Here is a 9,728-nt window from a genome sequence, read left to right as displayed (position 1 = left end):
TAAGGCATCGTAAAAGTACTTGCAGGGGGTCTTCTTGCTGCACTAATACCACAATGCTGTTTTCAGATAGAGGGGCCGGGGGGGTGGTGTTTAGGGGGGTCCGAACCACCCACCTCCCGTGCCTAGCATTTCTGCCTCCCACCCCTTTATTAGCCCTTTTACAATCGCAAAATAATCAGGAGTTTTGCATAATTTCCCCCTTTTCCTTCCACTTCCCGCCTCCCCCACATTCCCACCCCGTTGCCCTCTTCCACTTTTTCGTTATTAACTGTGGGGATTCTGTACTGTAAACCCTGTTAGTACGGACACTGAGAAGGCCTTAGAAAGTGTCCATATTAATGGAGTGTCTGTAGAAAGCAGGTTGAATTTAGAGAAAATGTAAGGACTTTCTTTCCCAAGAGACAAAGCAAGCTGTCCGTAATGACGAGGTGTCCATATTAAGTGGGTGTCTATGAAGCAGGGTTTGGCTGTGGTTGATGTACAGTCGAACCTCCGCCAACACCAACCTCTCTACAATGGCCACCTCTCTAAAACCGCCACTTTTTTTCATCCCGGTGAACAAAAAATCCATACATATTGACTCTTGTTTAAAGCTCTCTACAATGGCCACTTCTTCACAATGGCCACTTTCTTCTGTCCCCAAGGTCAGGGGAAAATATCTGTTCAGAAGACGATTTGAGATCTAGAATTTTCGGAACCTTTTTTGTACAATTTCTTGCTTGCCTGCCTCTCCTAGGATTTTCGAACATCTAAAAAATGGTATAATTGCCCATTTTTAAAGGATTTTTACCCTTAAAAGGTCACCTAGAAATTTCGGGAGCCTTTTCTCTGGCTGAAATTTTCGGAAAGGTAAGTCTTGATCCCTATAATTTTTGGATCACTAGACTTTTAGCTAGGAAATCCGAACAGATGAAAAAGTTTAGGGGATAAAAATATGCCTATATAGATCTACCATTTAAATACTAAAATACGTTCAACAATGCTATGTTTAAGTGGTTTTGAACTATATTCTCGTTGGGCGCCCCTGCAAGGTGGCCATCGTTAAGAGGTTCAACTTTAAAATTTCTAAATTTCTCAACTAAATTTCTATCTACATTTGGTATTGACAATGTAGAGATCCTGAAACAAAAGAATAATAACTTACACCAAGGGATCTACTCCTCAGTGTCGTTCCTATAAGTGAAGCTCTTTTCCTTAGGATGTCGCTGAGGAGGTCACCTGAGACATTACTGCCACCCAAAAGACCATACAAGATCCAACGACCATCAACAGCAAGACTCTTTATATTCTGTTCCCAAAATGAGCTTCCCACACAATCAAGGATGACATTTGCTCCTCGACCTAGAAGAAAATAAAACAATAATAGATCTTAATTTAAGCATACAAACTCCAGTTAAGCAAATTTTTTTTCTTTATTTATTTCTTTTCTTATTTTCATTTTCTTATTTTTTGGGTTGATTATAATGCCATGGGGGTGGGATGTTAGAATAGGTATTTTAGTCCCCTAAGACTTTGTAAGGAACCTTTAGTGGGAACTTCAACAATCAGATCAAGATTGAGTTTCAAAGCAAGTTATGTTTGTGTGCTTGTTACTTTGCCACACCTCTTTGTATCCATTAGCAACAGAAGCTTTTGAGCATTTAGGGAAAGAACAGGCTTAGAATTTCAGTCAAGCAAAGAACAAATTAACAAAAACTTCTAGCCCTGTAAGCTGGCTTGTAAATTTTAAACTACAGTCAAACTCTGTTAATACAGACACTTAGGGGGCCATAGAAAGTGTCCCTATATTAACGCGGTGTCCGTGTTAAGTGGGCTGAATTTAGAGAAAATATAAGGACTAGGTACAAGGAAAACTATCCATAGTAACAAGGTGTCCATATTAGGAAGATGTCTGTAAAGTAGGGTTCGACTGTAATAAAAAAAATATAGGTGATGCGTACATCCACAGTACATAATTCTTAGCAAGTTTAGGAATCATTTTTAGCCAGAACAACAAGTACCATTTGTAACATTTTCCACCCAACTGGAGAAATTTCCTGTTTTGTAGTCAAAGCCTCCTTCAGCTCCTAGTGACTCAGCCATCTTAATCTTTTCCTCTGATCCCGCAGTAACAAAAGGCCTTGCTCCAGCTAACCTTGACAGTTGTACCAGAGCAGTACCAACGCCGCTGCCCCCGGCATGGATTAATACTACTTCACCACTCTTAACTTTGCCAAGAAAATGCAATAGTTGATATGCTGTTAACCAAACTTCAGGGATGGCCGCAGCATCCGAGAGTTTGTAAGAGTCTGGGACAGGCATTACAAGTGCTTCATCAACAGCCACATACTCAGCATAACCTCCACCTTTAAAAACCAACTTATAGTAAATTTAGAAGACAGTAAAAAACATGTTCCTTCAATTTACAGCACTACTATAAGAGTTTTAGCCAGACTTTTGGCATAACTGGAGTGGTTGTTGAAGGTGCAAGGCCCTTACAAGGGTCTGGGGACAAGCCCTACCCCAGAAAATTTTAAAATCCAAAAGCTCTGAAATAATATTTTCAGTTTTCTTTCTTTTCAGAAAAATCAATCTAGTTCAACTGAGGACTGAATGTATTTTATTCAATAAAGAATCAAAATTTACAGCATGTAGACAAGGCTATTTAGCCTTGTCTTGCCTCTAGCTATTTAAACTACAGCCCTGACTATTAAACATTGTACATTGTAAACTTAAATGAATGTCTTACATGAGTACCACTCTTTTTAGGGCCTGACTTACGGGTCATTTTCACGTTAGGCTCAATCAATCAATCAATCAATCAACCAACTTTATTTAAACACGGTAAATGGCTCAGCAAGCTGGTTTTCAGACATGCCGTATGATAATTACAATTTATAAAAATTAAGACTAGTGATTAACTAACAATACAACATAACAGCAAGAGCCTAGTGGCTCAAAATGAGGCTGAGTCAGGCCCAAAACATAGTCATGTATTATTTTATGCCTGCGGACATGAACTCTATTGTTTGTTCTTCACTCCACCCCCGCCCCTAGCCTGAATTTCAGACAATTACTTCGAGTCATTTTTACTCCCTCAGTAATCGTCTGAAATTCAGGCTATCCACCCCCCCCCCCCCCCCACAACCCTCTGATATAAAACACCACTTGACCCAGTGCCCAAAGTATGATACTGGTACATTATTGGCTTAGGACATTTGTAAGGCAAAGAACAAACCACCAAAATTCACTTTCATAATTATTGTACTGACAAAAATAATCTCCGTCAGTGAAGAAATTTATGCAATTTGCCGCAGAAATTCTGCTGTCAATTAAAAAAGTAAAATTTTTGAAGAAATTAAATGGCCTTAATTCCAAACTAAGGCATAGAAAAGCCTGAATGTCGATTTTATCTGGGAGATTTGGTGACTGACTTCAAACACAGATATCCTTCAAGTAGGTAGAAATAACAAAATTTTTGTACTCACCACCTAACAAGGCCATAACATGGTCACCTTTCCTATGAAAGAAAAAAAAAAAGAAAAGAACACAGTGATCATAACAATCCTTTTTACTGAATTAAAAGAAGAAAATCTTTTCAAAAATTTCTATAGTAGTGTATCTGATAAATCCTACACTAATGGACTGGTCAAATAGATACCAGCAGTGAGTTAAGAAATTAAAACCAGGTTTAATTTTGTTGATGCAGTCAGACCCATAAGGATAACTCAGACATCCTCATGGACTCAGTACAGGCTGTGTAGTCCCTTTCCTTCCCCCAGTTATTCTTCATCAGTGTCATTCTGTTTTATATCCCTGTCACATCAAGAACTAGTCCAGTTCTGGCACCTCTGTCTTACTGTCATGCAACATTGTGTGACAGAGAGAGAAGGAAAAAGAAGAAAAAGAGCAGAAATAATTTATTCAACAAACAAAACCAAACATAGCTTTTCATGGCGCCCAGGTTAAAACAACTTACAACAAAACAAACAATGGGCAAATTATGTGATAATTTGGGAAATTTCACTAGAACATGATAGCCCCCTCCGTATTTGCCCAATATGTTCAATAATCTTAATAATTAATTGAAAGAGTTGTTTTTAATCAATTATATGAATAATTACATAATAATAACTTGTTTACTGAATCACAATCTGGCTTCAGACCTATGTTTTCCACTGAAACAGCTTTACTTGAGGCTACGAATGAATGGCTATGGAATATTGACGACAGTCTCTTAAATGGTGTGATATTCCTGGACTTGAAAAAAGCTTTTGATACCATGGATCATGCTATCCTTCTGGGAAAGCTTAAACTCTATGGGGTCAGTTCTCAATCCCTTAACTGGTTCCAGTCCTATCTATCTGACCGAAAGCAACAAACGTTCATTGATGGAGTTCAATCTGATTTCTGTAATATAACATGTGGTATTCCACAGGGGTCTATTTTAGGCCCTCTCTTATTCACTATTTATATTAATGATCTCCCTTCATGTAATTTGTTTTCAAAACCCAGAATGTATGCAGATGATACTACCCTTACCACATCTGCAGAAGACCCATGTGTCCTTGAACATAAAATGAATTATGATATGAATTTAATCCAGTCATGGCTGTCAGCAAACAAATTAACTTTAAATGTTAAGAAGACTAAATACATGCTTATAGGGAGCCAATTTAAGTTATCCCAAATAAACAGTGACTTCACAGTCAAAGTCAATAATACACCCTTAGAAAGAGTAATTAAACATAAATCCCTTGGAGTTCAAACTGATGAATCTTTGAACTGGCGCCCACACATTCATACCATTTCAAAGAAAATATCCGCTGGTATTGCTATCTTAAGGCGTGTAAGTCATTTTATACCATTTGATACTAGAGTGAACATGTACAATGCACTGGTAATGCCATATTTTAATTACTGTGGTGCCGTTTGGGGTAATATCAATAAGGGACTAGCAGACAAACTTAAAAACTGCAGAATAGGGCTGCTAGAATTCTCACTTTTTCTAACTATGACGTTCGCTCAAGTGTTTTGTTGGATGAGCTTGGCTGGGAAAGGCTAGAATATGCAAGACTTAAACAGTTGGCTGTGACAATGTATAAAATCCATAATAATCTTTCCCCATCGTATCTGAGGCGGATCTTTACCAACACCTCAAATGTACATTCACACAATCTTAGAAATTCTGAGTTAAATTATTATGTGCCCAGACCCAAAACTGAGTCTGCAAAAAGGAGCCTACACTACAGAGGATCTGTTCTGTGGAACAAGATTCCCTCAGAGATTAGGAAACTGCCCAGTTTAAATGTTTTTAAAACTTCAATTCATGGGAAAGATTTTTCTAATACACCATGACCCATTGTAACTCTTATTATCCATAATGTAAGTTTTTGTATTTTTAACATTATAGTCAATAGTTCCTTAGTCTTTTACTCTTAGTATTTTAGTCTAGTCTTAAACACGATTCCTAGGAAGACCATGTAAAATGATACGATTTCGTGTATAAATAAAGATTGATGATGATGATGATGAATCTTCAGACAGTTCCTTTCTTGACCTCCCTTTTCCCTGTCCCTGTAAGGATGACGGGTTTTTGAATAGGGGTTGCTGATTTTTTTTTTCAGAGATGCCGACAAAATTTTGTCCCTTAATGCAGACAAATTTTTGAAAGGGCGCCCACAAAAATTTGAGTGTTTGGTTTCCAGTCATCTTTAGAGGGGGGGTTAGGATAAAAAAATGGAAATCCCCCTGGGGAGGAGGTGGCGAAGGGGGGGGGAGGGTTCCACATCCATATGCCCCCTCCATAGATATCGACGCAAGTGTTTTATACTGTGTTAAATACTTACGTCCACTTTCCAGCACATTTCTCGCTAATCTCCTCTATCACACCAGCAACTTCTAGCCCTAGGATGTCTGATTCCCCCGCAGGAGGAGGATATTACCCCCGGCGCTGTAATGTGTCAGCTCCATTGATCGCCGTGTAGTAAGCGCGGATTAACACCTTAGTTTTCTCTACTTTTGGCTTTGTTACTGTACCAATATAAAGATTATCTACACCGCCAGGCTTATAAAGAACTGCTGTCATTGTGGAATTTCCAGAGATAAGCACGATATCAAGAATGAACAACATGAAACACAAACGTGCGACTTCTGTTGTAATATGGGTCATCTTTCCACCGAGAGAAGCCTGGAACTATGCATGGTACACATCGATAAGGATACTTAAGGATTTTTTTCTGGCAAGTAAGTGGTGTAAGCATCATATAGTGGTTCCCCGTTAGTTAATATATGGCATAACTTTACATAGCCCTACATAGCCATACATAGCAATACATAACCCTACATAGCCCTACATAGCCCTACATAGCCCTACATAGCCATACATAGCCCTACATAGCCATACATAACCATACATAACCCTACATACCCCTACATAGCCATACGTGGCCCTACAAAGCCCTAAATAGCCATACATAGCCATACATAGCCATACATAGCCATACATAGCCATACATAGCCCTACCTAGCCCTACATAGCCATACATAGGCATACATAACCCTACATAGCCCTACATAGCCCTACATAGCCCTACATAGCAATACATAGCCATACATAGCCATACATAGCCATACATAACTAAACATAACCCTACATAGCACTACATAGCCATACATAGCCATACAAAACCATAAACAGCCCTACATAGCCCTACATAGCCCTACATAGCCCTACACAGCCCTACATAGCCCTATATAGTCATAAAGAGCCCTACATAGCCATACATAGCCATACATAGCCCTACCTAGCCCTACACAGCCATACATAGCCCTACATAGCCCTACATAGCAATACATAGCCCTACATAGCCCTACATAGCCCTACATAGCCTTACACAGCCCTACACAGCCCTACATAGCCATACACAGCCATACACAGCCATACATGACACTACATAGCCCTACATAGCCATACATAGCCATACACAGCCATACATAGCCCTACATAGCCCTACATAGCGCTACATAGCCCTACACAGCCCTATATAGCCATACACAGCCATACATAGCCCTACATAGCCCTACATAGCCCTACACAGCCATACACAGCCATACATGGCTATAGGGCTATGTATGGCTATGTAGGGCTGTGTATGGCTATGTATGGCTATATATGGCTATGTATGGCAATGTATGGCCATGTATGGCTGTGTAGGGCTGTGAAGGGCTATGTAGGGCTATGTAGGGCTATGTAGGGCTATGTATGGCTATGTATGGCTATGTAGGGCTGTGTAGGGCTGTGTAGGGCTATGTAGCGCTATGTAGGGCTATGTAGGGCTATGTAAGGCTATGTCGGGCTATGTATGGCTGTGTATGGCTATGTATGGCTATGTATGGCTATGTATGGCTATGTAGGGCTGTGTATGGCTGTGTATGGCTATGTAGGGCTGTGTAGGGCTGTGTAAGGCTATGTAGGGCTATGTAGGGCTATGTAGGGCTATGTATGGCTATGTAGGGCTATGTATTGCTATGTAGGGCTATGTAGGGTTATGTATGGCTATGCAGGGCTATGTAGGGCTATGTATGGCTATGTAGGGCTATGTAGGGCTGTGTATTTCTGTGTATGGCTATGTATGGCTACGTAGGGCTATGTAGGGTTATGTATGGCTATGTATGGCTAAGTAGGGCTATGTAGGGCTATGTATGGCTATGTAGGGCTATGTATGGCTATGTAGGGCTATGTAGGGTTATGTATGGCTATGTATGGCTATGTATGGCTATGTAGGGTTATGTATGGCTATGTAGGGCTATGTAGGGCTGTGTAGGGCTGTGTATGGCTATGTATTGCTATGTAGGGCTATGTAGGGCTATGTATGGCTGTGTAGGGCTATGTAGGGCTACGTATGGCTATGTATGGCTATGTAAGGCTATGTAGGGCTGGTTTTTGAACGCTCTTTTTTAAGTCATGTCTGGTCAACTTAATCATCTATTTGCAAGTATCTAGGGCTATGTATGGCTATGTATGCCTATGTAGGGTTATGTATGGCTATGCATGGCTATGTAGGGCTATGTATGGCTATGTATGGCTATGTAGGGCTATGTAGGGCTGTGTAGGGCTGTGTATGGCTATGTATGGCTATGTAGGGTTATATATGGCTATGTATGGCTATGTAGGGCTATGTATGGCTATGTATGGCTGTGTATGGCTATGTAGGGCTATGTAGGGTTATGTATGGATATGTATGGCTATGTAGGGCTATGTATGGCTATGTAGGGTTATGTATGGCTATGTAGGGCTATGTAGGGCTGTGTAGGGCTGTGTATGGCTATGTATTGCTATGTAGGGCTATGTAGGGCTATGTATGGCTGTGTAGGGCTATGTAGGGCTACGTATGGCTATGTATGGCTATGTAAGGCTATGTAGGGCTGGTTTTTGAACGCACTTTTTTAAGTCATGTCTGGTCAACTTAATCATCTATTTGCAACTATCTAGGGCTATGTATGGCTATGTATGCCTATGTAGGGTTATGTATGGCTATGCATGGCTATGTAGGGCTATGTATGGCTATGTATGGCTATGTAGGGCTATGTAGGGCTGTGTAGGGCTGTGTATGGCTATGTATGGCTATGTAGGGTTATATATGGCTATGTATGGCTATGTAGGGCTATGTATGGCGATGTAGGGCTTTGCAGGGCTATGTAGGGTCATGTATGGCTATGTATGGCTATGTAGGGCTATATATGGCTGTGTATGGCTATGTATGGCTATGTAGGACTATGTAGGGCTGTGTAGGGCTATGTATGGCTATGTATGGCTATGTAGGGCTATGTAGGGCTATGTAGGGCTATGTAGGGCTATGTAGGGCTATGTAGGGCTATGTAGGGTCATGTATGGCTATGTACGGCTGTGTATGGCTATGTATAGCTATGTATGGCTATGTAGGGCTATGTATGGCTGTGTATGGCTATGTATGGCTATGTATGGCTATGAATGGCTATGTATGGCTATGTAGGGCTATGTAGGGTATGTAGGGTTATGTATGGCTATGTATGGCTGTGTATGGCTGTGTATTGCTGTTTATGGCTATGTATGGCTATGTAGGGCTATCTATTGCTATGTGTGGCTATGTAGGGCTATGTAGGGCTATGTAGGGCTATGTATGGCTATGTAGGGCTATGTAGGGTCATGTATGGCTATGTACGGCTATGTAGGGCTATGTATGGCTGTGTATGGCTATGTATGGCTATGTAGGGTCATGTATGGCTATGTAGGGCTATGTACGGCTATGTAGGGCTATGTATGGCTATGGAGGGCTATGTAGGGCTATGTAGGGCTATGTATGGCTATGTAGGGGTATGTATGGCTATGTAGGGTCATGTATGGCTATATAGGGCTATGTACGGCTATGTAGGGCTATGTATGGCTATGTAGGGCTATGTAGGGCTATGTAGGGCTATGTATGGCTATGTAGGGCTATGTAGGGTCATGTATGGCTATGTAGGGCTATGTAGGGCTATTTATGGCTGTGTATGACTATATATGGCTATGTAGGGTCATGTATGGCCATGTAGGGCTATGTATGGCTATGTATGGCTATGTAGGGCTATGTAGGGCTATGTAGGGGTATGTATGGCGACGTAGGGCTTTGCAGGGCTATGTAGGGTCATGTATGGCTATGTATGGCTATGTAGGGCTATATATGGCTGTGTATGGCTATGTATGGCTATGTAGGACTATGTAGGGCTGT

General features: G+C 40.8%; 2 pseudogenes; one reads left to right on the top strand and one right to left on the bottom strand.

The window, feature by feature from the left end:
* LOC140923315 (quinone oxidoreductase PIG3-like) overlaps positions 1-6,067 on the bottom strand; it is a 15,757-nt pseudogene extending 9,690 nt beyond the window's left edge.
* LOC140948782 (pseudouridylate synthase 7 homolog) overlaps positions 1-9,728 on the top strand; it is a 119,714-nt pseudogene that overhangs the window by 87,155 nt on the left and 22,831 nt on the right.

Source organism: Porites lutea, chromosome 1 (assembly GCF_958299795.1).
Source record: "Porites lutea chromosome 1, jaPorLute2.1, whole genome shotgun sequence".
In the NCBI taxonomy this organism is placed as follows: domain Eukaryota; kingdom Metazoa; phylum Cnidaria; class Anthozoa; order Scleractinia; family Poritidae; genus Porites; species Porites lutea.
The sequence above is the reverse complement of the archived record's forward strand: the minus strand, read 5'-3'. Positions and strand labels throughout refer to the sequence as shown.